Source organism: Melospiza melodia, chromosome 13 (genome assembly GCF_035770615.1).
Source record: "Melospiza melodia melodia isolate bMelMel2 chromosome 13, bMelMel2.pri, whole genome shotgun sequence".
Taxonomy (NCBI): Eukaryota; Metazoa; Chordata; class Aves; order Passeriformes; family Passerellidae; genus Melospiza; species Melospiza melodia.
Genome location: NC_086206.1, coordinates 23,017,560 through 23,032,072, shown reverse-complemented (window position 1 = coordinate 23,032,072; position 14,513 = coordinate 23,017,560). Strand labels below are relative to the sequence as shown.

The 14,513-nt window shown below is 42.8% G+C and overlaps 1 long non-coding RNA gene across 3 annotated transcripts; it reads right to left on the bottom strand.

The window, feature by feature from the left end:
* Window positions 1-1,937: 1,937 nt before the first annotated feature.
* Window positions 1,938-13,035, bottom strand: LOC134424482 (uncharacterized). 3 transcript variants are annotated; one of them, XR_010029438.1, is made up of 4 exons: window positions 6,925-9,585; window positions 6,544-6,803; window positions 6,035-6,435; window positions 1,938-4,890 (listed from the first exon to the last, which is right to left on the bottom strand). It is a non-coding gene; the product is annotated as an uncharacterized LOC134424482 (long non-coding RNA). The 3 variants fall into 3 exon arrangements; XR_010029437.1 differs by adding an exon at window positions 12,863-13,035 and having other exon boundaries at window positions 4,372-4,890; window positions 6,035-6,803; window positions 6,925-8,774; XR_010029436.1 differs by having other exon boundaries at window positions 1,940-4,890; window positions 6,035-6,803; window positions 6,925-9,587.
* Between the last annotated feature and the right edge of the window lie 1,478 nt (window positions 13,036-14,513).

The following is a 14,513-nucleotide window of genomic DNA, read 5'->3' as shown; positions in this document are numbered from 1 at the left end:
ACCTGAATCTGAACCCGCTCACCTTGATCGCACCTGGCAGAACCATTTTCGTACCTTTTTCTGGCATGTCTTGGTTTTGTTTTCTTTTGTCTTGAGTTTTTGTGGCCTTTATTGCCTCTCTTTTTTTCTGGCACTTCTTGGGGTTTTTTCTTCGTTTCTTCTTGCCCATCTTGGTGTTTTTTCTGGTTTTTCCTTGCCCCCCTTGGGGGTTTTTTTCAGGTTTTTTTTTTTTTTCCTGGGTTTTCCTTTTCTGGATTTTTTCTTCGCCATCTTAGTTTTTTGTTGCGATTTTTTTTCTTGCCCATCTTGGGGTTTTCCTCTGGTCTGTTTTCAGGGATTTTTCTTGCCCATCTTCCTTTTTTTTTTTTTTTTTGTTGGTTTTTCTTTTCTTTTCTTCTTCTATTTTTTTTCCCCCCTAGGTTTCTCCTTGCCCTCCTGGTTTTTGGGTTTTTTTATCTTCTTATCTTCTTATCTTCCTTCCTTCCTTCCTTCCTTCCTTCCTTCCTTCCTTCCTTCCTTCCTTCCTCTCCTTCCTCTCCTTCCTTCTTTTTTCCTTTCATTTCCTTTCCTTATTTTCTTTTTTTCTTTTTCTTTCTTTCTTTCCCTGCATTTCTAATCTTGGTTTTCCTTTCTAGCTTTAGAATAAAAAAGCAGCAGTAGTAACTTTCAGGCTACCTGGGAGTAAAAATACCTCCAAAACGAAAATGATTTAAAGAAAACGATTTATTCCCTGGGAGCCTGAAATTTTCTACTGCTGCACATGACATAGAGCTTTTATTCCTTTTTATAGATAGTTGATATTTTATACTTTATACAGCGCCCCCTGCCGTGTGCACCGGCGCTCTGCAGGCACAGCGATCCCTGCCGTCTGCACAGGCGCACTGCATGCAGAGCGCTGCGGCGTCGTTCGGTTCTGTTTAATGAAACTCGGCTGAATTCGGCGTGGTTCGGCTCTTGGTCTAAACTCGTTTCAGTTCGGCTCTTCGGCTAAACTCGGTCGTATTCGGCACATTGTCTAAATGCGGCTCAAGTCGGCTACACTCGGCTATCGGTTCCAGTCGGCTATCATCGGCTCTTGGTGTAAACTCGGCTGTTTTCGGCCGCACTGGGCTCTTCGGCTCAACTCGGCTGTTTTCGGCCACACTCGGCTCTTCGGTGAAACACGGCTGTTTTCGGCCGCACTCGGCTCTTCGGGGAAACTCGGCTTTTTCCGGCCACACTCGGCTCTTCGGGGAAACTCGGCTCTTTCCGGCCACACTCGGCTCTTCGGGGAAACTCGGCTCTTTCCGGCCACACTCGACTCTTCGGCTCTTCGGAACTATTCGGCCCGGCTCGGCTCCCTCAGGGCGGGAAAGCGGACGTGAGAGGACCCCGGCACAGCGAGGCGTTTACCCAGATGCCTCTCACAAACCCGCCAAAATACGCCCGCCCGCGGAGCCCCTGAGCCCACAGCATGTCTCGGGTACACATGAAACGCCACAGAAAAATCCGTCGGGGCCGCCATGACGTCGGTATTCCGTGCAGGCAGTGCAGTTAAACACCCACACGGTCCTCCACTTCCCCGCCCTTTTCGCCGCCATGCTGAGAAGGTCAAACAAAACTCCGCGACATCGCCCACGCGCCACTCCCAAGCTGGCCGCCTCTAGCTGCACGGCTGCAGTACCGCGCTCTGCCCACAAGGCGGCAGCACTGCCGCCCGCCCCAGCCGGGGGCGCAGCGCGCCTCGGGGCTGCGGCAGCGAAGGCGGCAAAAAAGAACAGGGGCGACCCCCGCCGAAAACTGCTCTGAAATAAATGCCCCAAAACAACCGGGAAGAGGGAAAAAAACCGTCTGCCTCTAATCTAATAGGATAAAAGACAAAACAAAACAAAACACAACACAAAAAAAATTATTAAAAAAAATATTTAAATATTTTTTAAAATATTTTTTCATATTAATATTCACATTTCTATTTACAACGTATATTGATGTACACTGTCCATTTATACATTTCTTTTTATAAATACATTTCTATTCCATATTGCATATATCCCTAAAACTTAAATTTATTTGTATATTTTTATAAATATTTTCACATAGTAAGTATACATTTCTGTTACGATTTTTACTTCGGTAACACTTGGATTATTTAAAATAAAACCTTTGCCTCCATCCACATTAAAGCCAAAAAGAACCCCTTTCTTCCAAACTGTACTTAAATATTTTATAAAATTCTATTTTTCAGGTTCATATTCACATTTACATTTAAAATGTATACTTATGTATACTGTTATTTGTATTCTTCATTACATCACTTCCTATTATTTGTATTTATTTATATTTTGTGTTTATATATATATTTATATCTTGATTGTATATCTCAATATTTAGAAATATATAACAATATCTACATTCATACTATTTAAAATAAAAACCCTGCCTCTAACACAACAATAAAAAAAAACCGAACCCTTTCTTTTAAAAAATATTTAAATAGATTTTATCCTAATGTTCAATTGTTATATTCATATTTGTATTTATAATGTATATTAATGTATATTGCTTACTTATATATTTATCTTTACCAATGTCAATTTATAAATAAATTTATATTCTATATTACATCCGATGCGAGTAGGTATTTATATTTTTTATATTTTTTTATTCATATTTTTATATGGATTAAATATTTCTGCGTCAAGATTTTTACTTCTGGAACACGTATAATATTCAAATTAAAAACCCTGCCTCTACTTAAATAAAAGCCAAAACATTCCATTTCTTTTAAACGATATTTACATATTTTTATATTTATATTCCCATTTATAATTTATATTGCCATTTAATGTTATTTATATTCCATGCCACAACTCCTCATATTACTTACATATATTTATATTTAAATTTATATTCATAGTTTAGCAATTTCTCTTTATATATTTATTATATATTTCTATCTTAAGATCCACATTTCTATATTGCTTATATTATTTAAAATAAAACTCCTGCCTCTAACCAAATAAAAACCAAGGACACCCCTTTATTTGAACCAGATTTAAAATTTACGAAGTAAATTTATTTTTCAAAATTATAATGATATTTATATGGATATTTTTATTTATTTTATGCATAGATTTTATCTATATTAGAGGGAATACCTTCTAATATAATCATAGAAATATATTTTCTGTATTATACATATTTTCTTACTTATATTTGTTTAAATTAAATATGTATAGATATTTGTATTTCTATATATATTTGTATATCTGAATTTATATTTTATTGCTATCATTTAAAAACCCCAGCCTATACCCTAATAAAACTGCCCAATTTACTTTAACTCTATTTAAATATTTTTATATTTACAATCTATATTTATATATCTTTGTGTATATATATATAAAATAGACTATCATTTATCTATATGATAACATGTTACAATTATATACCATATATTATAGTTTTATGTATGTATCTGTTATCTATATTTATGTTTACCACTCTAATGTTATATTTATTTTTAAATGTATATTTATTTCTATTTTCATCTCTACATTAAACCATGTCAGTTCATTAACCCGACGCACCAGAGCCACAACAATACTGTACCTTTGTCAGCACCGGCACGCAGCACACGCCCATCCCATCGCAGCACAGCAAAACAAAACCTATTTCTGTTACTAACGGAACAAACATCCCACAACGTCACTGAACCCTAATAAAAACTCAAATAAACCTAACTGTAAATAAATTTTAAATCCCACTATAAAGTAGCCCAAAACCTCCGCACATGCTCATCATAAACTTCCTCCTAAACCAGTATCTCAAAAACCCCAAAAAACTCAAACACACCCTGAAAATGACACAACTGCTAATAAAAACAAACACCCATTAAAAATTAAATCAAACCAACGCACTAGACTCAAAACTGCACAACTGACCCTAAACATTACTAAAAAAAGTCCCCAAAGCTCTACCTTTATGTTAATGCACAAATAATAACATGTAATCTATAAAAGTTATTTCAAAAAATTAAAAAAAATAATTAAAACCATGAAAATAAAAAACCTAAACTATTAAAATATTAAAAAATATCACTACCTAAATTAAAAAACATATTGCCTATAAAAACCCACCATATAAATGCCCCTGTCCCAAAAAATAAAAATAAAAAAAGCTATTGAACCACAAAGAAATCAGAACTTAGGAACACCAAAACCATAATGTTCAAGAACTCACACCACATCCCTTATCATACACCAACTACAAACAAGATAAAGCAATACAATGAATTCTTAAAAACCACCTTAAAACCACTACATTGAAAAACATTTCAAAAATTAAAAACTGCATCTAACAAAAGCCATCTAATAAATACACACCCAAAACTCCAGCAGCCCAGCTGGCCCTACCAAAGCTCTAGGTTCATACATACAGTAAACAAAACCAAAATCCCAGTAATACCCATCAGAAATCTATGAAAGAACCCTACTGAAATTAATCCTGCCTCAAATACAAACCAACCCATCCAGAAAGTCAGCTTCACTCAAAAAACAATTTACACAGAGTTAATAATACCAAGAAATGAAACAACACACCATATACCACCAATGAATATCATAGTGAAGGAAAAAAAAAACACTACATTTTTTCCTTTTTGTTTTTTAAACTAACTTCTTTTATTAGCTAGAACAAAAGATTTTGCCAGGACTGTAGCAACAACCTCTTTTTCTTCTTCTCCTTCTGAGATGTCCCTTCTCACTCCCAAATTCCTCTCAACTCCTGAGTTTACATCCAAGCAAAAAGCAAAATTCGTGCACTCGTCCCTCCGATGCTCCTGTCAGATTCTCTGTTTCCCTCCACATCTTCTTACACTTTCAGTCTTCACGCTGTCCCGCCGTGATGAGTCTGACAGAAGAATTGGCACATGTTAACAGAGCATTTCCCTCCCTCCCTCTGCTTTCCTCAGCGCATTTCAATCCATCCCAGGCCTGCAGTGATGCACGCTCACCCCAACGCTCACAGCAAGCATGCAGCAGCTCAGGCTCACTCGGCTCCAGGGCCCAGAGCCTGCAGGCCCTGCAGCTGCCACACGGATGGACCTGGTTCCCTCCCCGGGTGCCCAGGGGAAACCTGAGGGCAGGCGTCCACCCCGAGGGTGCACCCGCAGCCCCGGGCAGGCATGGAGTCGCCGGCTGCTCTCTGGGGACCAGACCCTCCCTGCAGGCCACACTGCCTCGGCCTCTCCCTCCCTGTGGGACAGGCACCTCCAGGGTCTGTGACCAGCCCCCTTCCGTCAGCATCCAGGGGCTCTGTCAGAGCCAGAGGGCTCAATTCGTGGTGAGTACCGATGGCACACAAATGGCAGCCTGAGGAAATCGTGTTCTGGCCTCTAAGTGCTTGGGACAGGGTCTGATTTTTTGTTTTGTACTTGTATGAAGATTAGTACAACAGGGCTCTGATGGATGACATGGCAACAGAGAATTAAAAACTCCTCGACAGGATTACATCAACTTCAAGGAAAAGACAAAAGCTTAGGACCCTTCTGAAATCTACTTTTAATCCAAAGCACGGGGATTGTCAGCATGCTGCACCTTCCAGCTTTTCAAAGCAGCTTACCTCTGAAGACCAGGAAACATTGATTTCTACAGAAACAATGGGCAACCCCCAGGCTAATCTCAGCACTACTGTTTAATAGGGGACCTGCCAGCGTGCCAGTCCAGCTTCAAGTGTGCTTTACTTCAGTCTAACGTCCCCACAAAATTCTTCTCACATCTTCCAACCCTGAAATCTTATTTTCCCCTAAATCTTCTCTTCATTAGCAATTTCCAAGTAACATGGTATTTTTACAACATTCAAAAATGTCATGCTGGACTGTGCTAGAGAGTAATCTGCAAATATAAGCTTAGCAAAGTTTGAATTGACTTGAACAGAGAAAAAACCTACAAGTGAACACCTACACCTGCCTACAAAGAGCTAACAAGCCCCTGGCAGCTGCCAGCATCAAAGCACAGCGGATGTTTCTAATACAGGGTAAGGATAACAACATCACCTTCTGTTCTCTCCAGCTTCTTTTCCCTGCAGTCATATTTTGCTTCTTATGATTTTTTTAGTCTCTGTATCTTCTTGGACAGCACCGAGCCCGATGACAAGGATACGAGAGTCTTTCCCTGCCGGACGGAGAGAACCAGGAAAACAGTTAAAAAAAGAACAGGGCAGTTTGAAATTCGTACTTGCAACGAGAAGCAGCGCCTAACCAACAGAACAAAAAGTAAACAAAGCATGGTACCTCCCTGGGGACAGAAGACTCACAAACTCTCCAGGATTCACAATTCTAGCGACCAAACCCTTCAGGACAGCAGCCAAGTGTCCCATGGGGTGGTGCTGCACCAGAGAACCATCTGAGAGGTTCCAAAGAGTGAAATGCACAATATTTTGCAAAGACAAAAAATCCTGCAAAATAACAAAAATACAATAGATGTAAACTACAGGGCAAGAGTACAAGTGTTCACTTTAAGAGCTGGAACCATCCAGGTGAGCACCTGATAACTGGATCCTCACCAGAGTTTGAACCCTTCAGGACACAGAAGGGTTTTCCCCAGGAATTTCACAGACTGAGTTTTGATAGAAGCACGCTCGCCGGATTCTCAGAAATGTCGCCCATTCTCCAGGTGTCTGGAGAGAACTGCAAATGGCTCTCACGTAGTTGGAGCTGGTTCTGTAAGGTCTCAGGGTGAATTTCACCAGATGCAACTGAATTGGGCAACTCCCAGTGAGACAGAGGGAACCCAAAGCTTGGGTAAGCAGAGCTGCAGCAAATACTGAGGAAACAGACATAACAGGGTAAAAATAATAAAACTATTGCTTTTTCTTTAATCTTGCCTTTTTTTTTTTTTTTTATTCAGATGAGCAAAACAATGAAGGAGAAGGTGAAAAACTCACCATTACTGAACATTTCATCATCTCTAAGCTGAGCATCCTTAGCATAGAGGACTCCAGAGTTAAAATTCACTGATCCCTGGGAAATAAAACCAAATATATGACAAACAGTCAAACAGAAGGCGTAAAAATTTGTTTCCTCTACGGACTTTCAAGTACGTATCTTTGTATATATCCTACACATTACAACATACACTTTACACCATCTCCTAATATATAATAATTTACCTTTAAACTTTGATAGTATAGTGTGGAGAAATGGCTCCATGACAGAGGTCACGCAGACATTCGCTCGTTAGCCGACCAGGAGCTGGGAAAGTACCGAACACAGGTATTTTTGAGTTTTGCACCTGCAAGATAGCGTGTGCCTGGGCCTAGCTGGGTAGGATAACAAGTAGACAGAGAGACGTGGGAAATAGGGAATGTAGGCCCAAAGGAATGAGGAAGAGTTGATGGTATAGTTTAACCAATAGATCGCTTGGCTTACAGAATATTCATAAGCTTATTATGTGCTGTATAAGTGTCTGATACTCTCTGCAATAAACATAGCTTGCTGATCTCATATTGAGTGTCCGAGTCTTCCCTCACCCAAGAGTATAGCATAAAATTATTAACTAAAATTGGTGATCTATTATTATTATTAAGTTGTGCTTAAAGTTATTTTTGCTGTCATGTTCAAAACAATTTTTTTTTTTTTACTGTAATGAATGAGCAATTGATCTCAAAGTCATCACAAGCCCATCAAAAAAACAAAGCTCTATTCACCGGGCAGGTCTGTGAGCTAGAGGGTAGTTAGGCTTGTACTTACCTCTTGCTGTTCATGAACCAATAAATCCTGTCAACAAAACCAGGATCTTTAGCCCACTCCTATTAAAGATTCTACAAGGATGATGGTTTGATTTGTGTTTAGAAGTTTAGATTTAAAATGGCCAGTTCAATGGATAAATAAAGACAGTTGAAGTAGTATTACTTTACTATTATTATTATTATTATTATTGGTATTAGTATTATCAGCTACTGGAAGAAACAAACCAGTAGTATCTATACTTAATTACTTCTATTTCCAGAAAACAATAAAGAAAAAGAACCAAACCAGAAAAAGTCACTTCCTACCTTTTGTATCTCAGGATGATGAATTTCTCTTGGGCACTTCTCCAATTTATCAAGACTCATAGCACTGAAAGGCAAACAAAACAGTGCTTTATAGAAGGCCAAGTGCACGTTTCAAGGCTGAACCACCAACTGATTGCAGTGACAGCAGTTACAACATGAATCAGTCCAAGGGCCTCTCTTAAATGGAATGGAATGTTTTGTGGAACTGCCATTTCTTTCCCAAAATACTAACTTCCAACACTTCCTAAACTTATTTTGCATTTTAAAAACAGAAATTAGTAAGACTCTGTGTGGACATCAGGTTTATTTCCTTCTAATGCACAGAGCTCTGTTCCATCATCCTTCACTTTGGCTCTACACAGAATCATGGTGAGCTTTTTAGGAGTGCTCAATAATCAATTCTATTTCTTTTCCTAGTTCTCTCTCTTCTTCAATAATTAAAGGCAAGTCAAATGAAAAATGACAAGTTCAGCATCAGAGTCACACTTTTCCCCTTTGTCTGCTCAAGAACAGGCTTTAAATCCACTTATTGCTGCCTTCAACGATTCAGACTTGCAAAACCATTCTTACATGTTTTACAGGTTTATCATAAAACCCACAGAACACAAGCTCTGAATTACAGGAAAAGGTACACAGGCAAATATCTAAACTGATTACTTATTTGAAAACACATACCTTAATTCAGATTGCACCCAGAATGTTTCTGTGGGACACTAAGGGAGACATATTTTGTGAGTACCCTGTAAACGAGAAAAGCTAGCATAGATTACAGGACATACTCACTTTTTCTGCATATTCAGATAGAATTATTAATAAAAACAATTAAGTTTAAAAAGAAGGAAGATAACCAAGGTAATTTTACTCAGCTATATTTACTCCCGATTTAGAGAAAAAAAAAAAGGCCCGGGTGCTGCAAAGAAAAAAAAAGTGAACCACAAACGCTTACAGTAGAATTTTAAAACAATCGCTTGGATAAAAGAATCTTATGGAACGTGAAGTAGAAAAAAAGTGAAACCACTATCAGACCTGCCTATTTTCTCACCAGTGTACAAGAAAATCCTAAAAGCAGTATGAAGTCACTGCCTAAAACCGGTCATGGGATGTAACCAAGAACAATTTAGGCATTTGCTAATCTAGACAGAAACCTTTTCTGGATGCTAGTGTCAAATCACAAGTTTTGTCTTTCAGAAGCTCGACAATGCTGGAAAGCATTTTCTCCGGGGCTCGGGAGGGCAGGGGCGGAAGGGGGGGTGACTTTGCAGCTCGCACCTGTGCCATCCGAAGCACACAGCCCGCCCGCTCCCTGCGCTGGGCATTCTCCCGGCCATCTCTGGGTGTCCCGCTCAGCGCCGCTCCATCCGCTGTCACGGCACAAAGAGCCACGAGCACTAACGCAGGCAGCAGCCCCGTCATGCCGGCGATACCGCAGCGCTCCCTGCTCGCAGCGCCCAACACGCGGCGGAGCCGCCTCCGCCCGCAGCACCGGCAGCAGCCCGAGGGAGACGGCTGCAGCTCGGGGGCTCCTCCGGCGCCTCCGCCAGCCCGAGGGCGGCCGCCCCACCGGGACCGCGGCAGCGCCCGGCGCCGCTCGCCCGGGGCGGCTCCCGCAGCTCCCGGCCCGCGGCAGCAAAGCACCGCCTCGCCCTCCGCCATCGGCGGGCGGCAGCGCCCCCGCCCCCGGCACCGCTGAGGGAGGCCGAGGAACCGGGCGGACGCTCCTTCCGCGCTGCTCAGCTCCGGGCGGGCGGCCAGACGGAGGCTGCGCTCCTCCAGCGTCGCTGTCCCGCGCGGGAGAGGCGCCGGCAGCTGCGCGCGCACAGCCCCGCGCGGCCGCCTGGCACGCCAGCCACTCATGTGCCGCGTCGGCCGTTGCGTCACACGCCGCGTCGGTAGCACGGCCTGCCGGGAGTTGTAGTCTCGGGCTGACAGCCACCGCTCCGTCCCCCGGGAGCCACCGGGACCTGCACTCCCTCCTGGGCATCAAACGGGTCCTTCGCCCCAGGGCGGGGAAGGACCTGAGGCAGCACCGCTCCTCCCGAATGCCCTCTCTTTTTCCTTCCAACTCTTTTTACTTTTTTCACTCTGTTTTTCACCACTTCCCTTCCCTTTTCCTTTTCCCTTTCCCTTCCCTTTCCTTTCCCCTTTCTTGTATTTCTAATCTTGGTTTACCTTTCCACCTTTAGAATAAAAAAGCAGCAGTAGAAACTTTCAGGCTACCCGAGAGTAAAAAAAAAACTCTGCAAAACGAAAATGATTTAAAGAAAACTATTTATTCCCTGGGAGCCTGAAATTTTCTACTGCTGCACGTGACACAGAGCTTTTATTCCTTCTTATAGATAGTTGATATTTTATATAAATTTATAGTTTATATTGATGCATTATATTAATAACTATATATAATATGCACCTTATTCAAAAAATATACGGGAATTATTTTTTAAATTATTTACCATATCTACTGCTACAACTTATTTTTCCTTATATTTCTAATTTTTATATAAATCTTTAATGTGTTTATGATATATTTCTATACTTATATTTCTACCTTTATATTATTTGTATTTGTAATTTTTACACTAAAACACCTGCTTTGGCAAAGAAAAAACAAAACCATCCATTATTTTAAACTACCTAAATTTTTTTTATATTTATATTTATCATAATATACAACAAATGATAGATATAGATAGATAGATAGATACATATATCACATACATATTTATATCTATTTTATATCCATTTCCTATAATATATTTAATAAAATATATGCAGTATTACGTGTATTATATACTTTACAATTCATGTTATTTTACATTTACAATTTATTATTAATTTTTGATATATCTGCATATAGTTGCAATACATTTATATATTTGTATTTTTGTTTGGGTTGTATTTACATTTATATTCTCTATTCATATATCTATAAACATACACAATACTCTATTAAAATTAGAGTAACTTATTGTAACATATAATGACTTATGTTACATGTTAAATTTTAAAAATTGACCGAATATATAAAAATAAAATTGGCCCATTCCCATTGCTACACATCTATTTCTTTTGTTTCAATATAGTTAGAGTCATAATTGCATATTTAAAATCCAATTCCTAAATGAAATGACAGAACAAACAGCATCAAATTCCCACCAATATCTTCCAAAAACATCAAGATACCTCCAACACCCAAACAAGTGTCAGCGAAAAAACAAAGAACACTCTTTTCAATAACAATTCTCATCACGACAGAAAAATGGAACCAAAATAAAAGAAAATCCTATAGAAACACACACAGAAAATTACAAAAAGTACTAAAAAAAAGTCAAACCAATCTACTAAACTCAAGACAGTGCCACTCACCCTGAACGACGTTACTAAAAAAAAATAAAAAACAACAAAATTCTACCTCTACACTAACTCAAAGAATAAACAATCCTCTGTAAAAATAACTTTAAAACCTGAACTAATTAACAAAATGGAAAAACATCTCAACCACTAAAAACTAAGAAATTAACTACCCAAATAAATAAATACTTTAAAAACCCACCATATAAATACCCATGTTTCCAAAAAAAACCCTGATAAACAATACGCAAATACATTAAAAGACAACAACAACAACAACAAAGGAAAATAAAGAAACCAACAACAAGAATAATACCAAAAAACAGATAAATCTGCAACAAAAAAATTATTCCCCACTGAATAAACCCATAGTGCCTCAAGCTATCAAAATAAAAATACCACCTAGAAACAAACACAAAGACTAAAGACAAACGTAACCATAAACAATGTCCCCCAAATTACCCGTAACCATAAAACATACACTACAATCAAACAAACCAAACAAATAAAAGCCCTGGAAGACGATAAACACACATGCAATTATCGAGATTAAAAACCCGCTGCTATGAACGACAGGACGCTACCCCAAGCCCCCCAAAACAAACACTACACACTCACGCTAATAAAAGCCACCGCAACAGAATTAAAATGCGAACCGCTGCTTCGCGCTACGACCCGTAAAAACCATTGCGCGCCCTTCTAAACATAATACCCCGGCAAAAAAATATATATCCTGTTATGAACAAAAACTCGGTTAATATTTTTTATGAGAAAAAGTTTCAAAAAGGCAGCCAGACCACTGGCCCTGCCCAAGTTCTGTGTGTTTTGTTATTGTAATCACGGGTCGTTGTCGTTAATGGTTGTTTTTGTATTAGTAAAAGCCCTGGCCGGGGCGAGGTAATGGCCCTTCTCCTGGGTGGGGACCTTGCCCGAAGCTAAGTTGTACCTTTCCCAGAATAGTGAAGACACCTGAGAAGGTGGGGGGGGGGGTTATGCAAAGTGACTCGCAAGACCAGAATGCTTTGTGAGACCCCCATCTCCAAACTCATGGAGAAACCCCAAAAACAACGAGCCACCTAAGAGTTGAGAGACTAGAGTGATGTCTGGACGTGAGGAACCGAGTGCTGAGCCTGCAGAGACGCAGAACACCTTCGGACCCTCTCGCCCTGACCATGGGAGTTGACCCCGGAGCTGAGACCAGGCCGACTGAGTGAGAGAAACCAACATCTGACACCATCTTATGGGATCAGGAGACCTAAAAAGGCTCCCAAGAGGATCTGATCCCCGGCTCTGCCCCTGGTGGACAGAGCTGCGCATATCCTCCTCCTCTGAGTCGCCCTGGGAGACGACGGACGCTGCAGACCCGTCGAGCCGCCCAATCCTGAGCTGATCACTTTTTAATAAAGGCATTACACAGGAGAAGAAGTCTCCTGGCCCTGTTTATTTCATATCCGACTACAAAAGCCAATCCGAAACGAACCTTTATCATCTCTACCGGCACCGAGAACCGTGCCGCTCAGGAAGAACACCATATCCCTTAGCGGACACCCGCTGCAAACCGAACCCAGCGATGCCATCAACGCCTCCAAAGCGCCTCCGAGCCACGGCACCGCCGAACTTGGAGCGGCCGAACCCCGCGCTCGCTGCCGGCCCCGGACGGAGCGCGGCTCCCGGCAGGAAAGCGGCTCCTGCGGCGGCTGCTCCGGCGCGCGGGGCCGGCGCCGCCCCGGGGAGCCCCGCCCACTGCCCCTGCCCGGCGGGGCCGGCACCGGGCCCGGGGCTACCGGCGGCGCCCGAGCCCCGCGCCCGGAGCGGACGGAGCGGCCGGCACCGCCCGGGCCGGCGCAGCAGCGCCCGCGCCGCCTCTGCCGCCCTTGGCCGGCCCGGCCCGGCTCCGCTCGGCTCCGCACGGCTCGCACCGGCGCGGCTCCGCCACTGCCGCCCTCGGCCGGCCCGGCCGCGCCGAATCCCCCGTGCGCCCCGGCAGCTGCCCGGGCCGTGCCAGCAGCGCTCCCGAGCGGGAACGTTCCGGGCCGGGCCGCGGGCACGGGCAGCGCCCTCCAATGCAGCGGCACAGCCCCATTGCAGCCCTGCAAACGCTGCCGGAGCTGCGGCTTCCCGCAACCAACCCCGAAACCGCAGACGGGGCGCACCTCACTTCAACAAGGGCAAAGAAATGTGTTCTCCCCTAAAATTTCACCCCCTAGGAGAGCAGAAAAGTAGGGGCGCTCCCCAAATGAAAGCCTTCGACTGATGGGAAAGGGCGATTTCGACCTCCATTCAAACCCTTGAAAAGGAGGGACACCAGGGCTGCCCCCGCCATTTAAACCCGAGGGTGGTGCAAATGGGGTGGCTGCCTTCAAATCAAACCCATAATACCACAAGAATACTTTTCCCATTCCCCTTAGAATAGAACCCCCGGGATACCCCTAACAGCCTGGAAAAGGCAGCTTTTCCTGCAATCAACACCTTTAAAACCACAAGTCAAGAGGGATCCCCTCAGGTCAAACGCAGACAATAAAAGAAGAGGAGCTGCTTCCTTCTCCTTAATCCCTTTTGTCTTCATAAGCTCCATTTGTGTTCCTGGGGAACCGGGGAGGGACTGGCAAGATGAAATTGCAAAGGGGAAGGAGAAAAGTCCCCGCTCCGAACCCACACGGGCTCACCTGTTCGGCTGCTGCTCCCCGGCACAAAGATTCGTCCCTCGGCGCCTCCTTTAAGCGATGCTCCACGTACCCAAGCGCGGATCCAGGTGGTGCCCCCGACCCTGTGGGAAGCTCTCGCAGTCCTTCCATGAGACAGCGCCGGGAGTGCCCCATAAACCCCTCCACTCAGCAGCTCCATGCAAAAGGGAGCTGAGGCAAAGCCTCCCCCTAAAACAGCCTCGCCCCGGCAGGAGCCGGCCCCTCATCATCCTCACACTCACACCTGGGCTGCTCCGAGCCCCCATCATCCTCACACTCACACCTGGGCTGCTCCGAGCCCCCATCATCCTCACACTCACACCTGGGCTGCTCCGAGCCCCCATCATCATTACAGCTGACACCTGGGCTGCTCCGAGCCCCAATCATATATTTTTCATATTTATATTCGCATTTATATTTAGAATTTATATTACTCTATAATAAAAA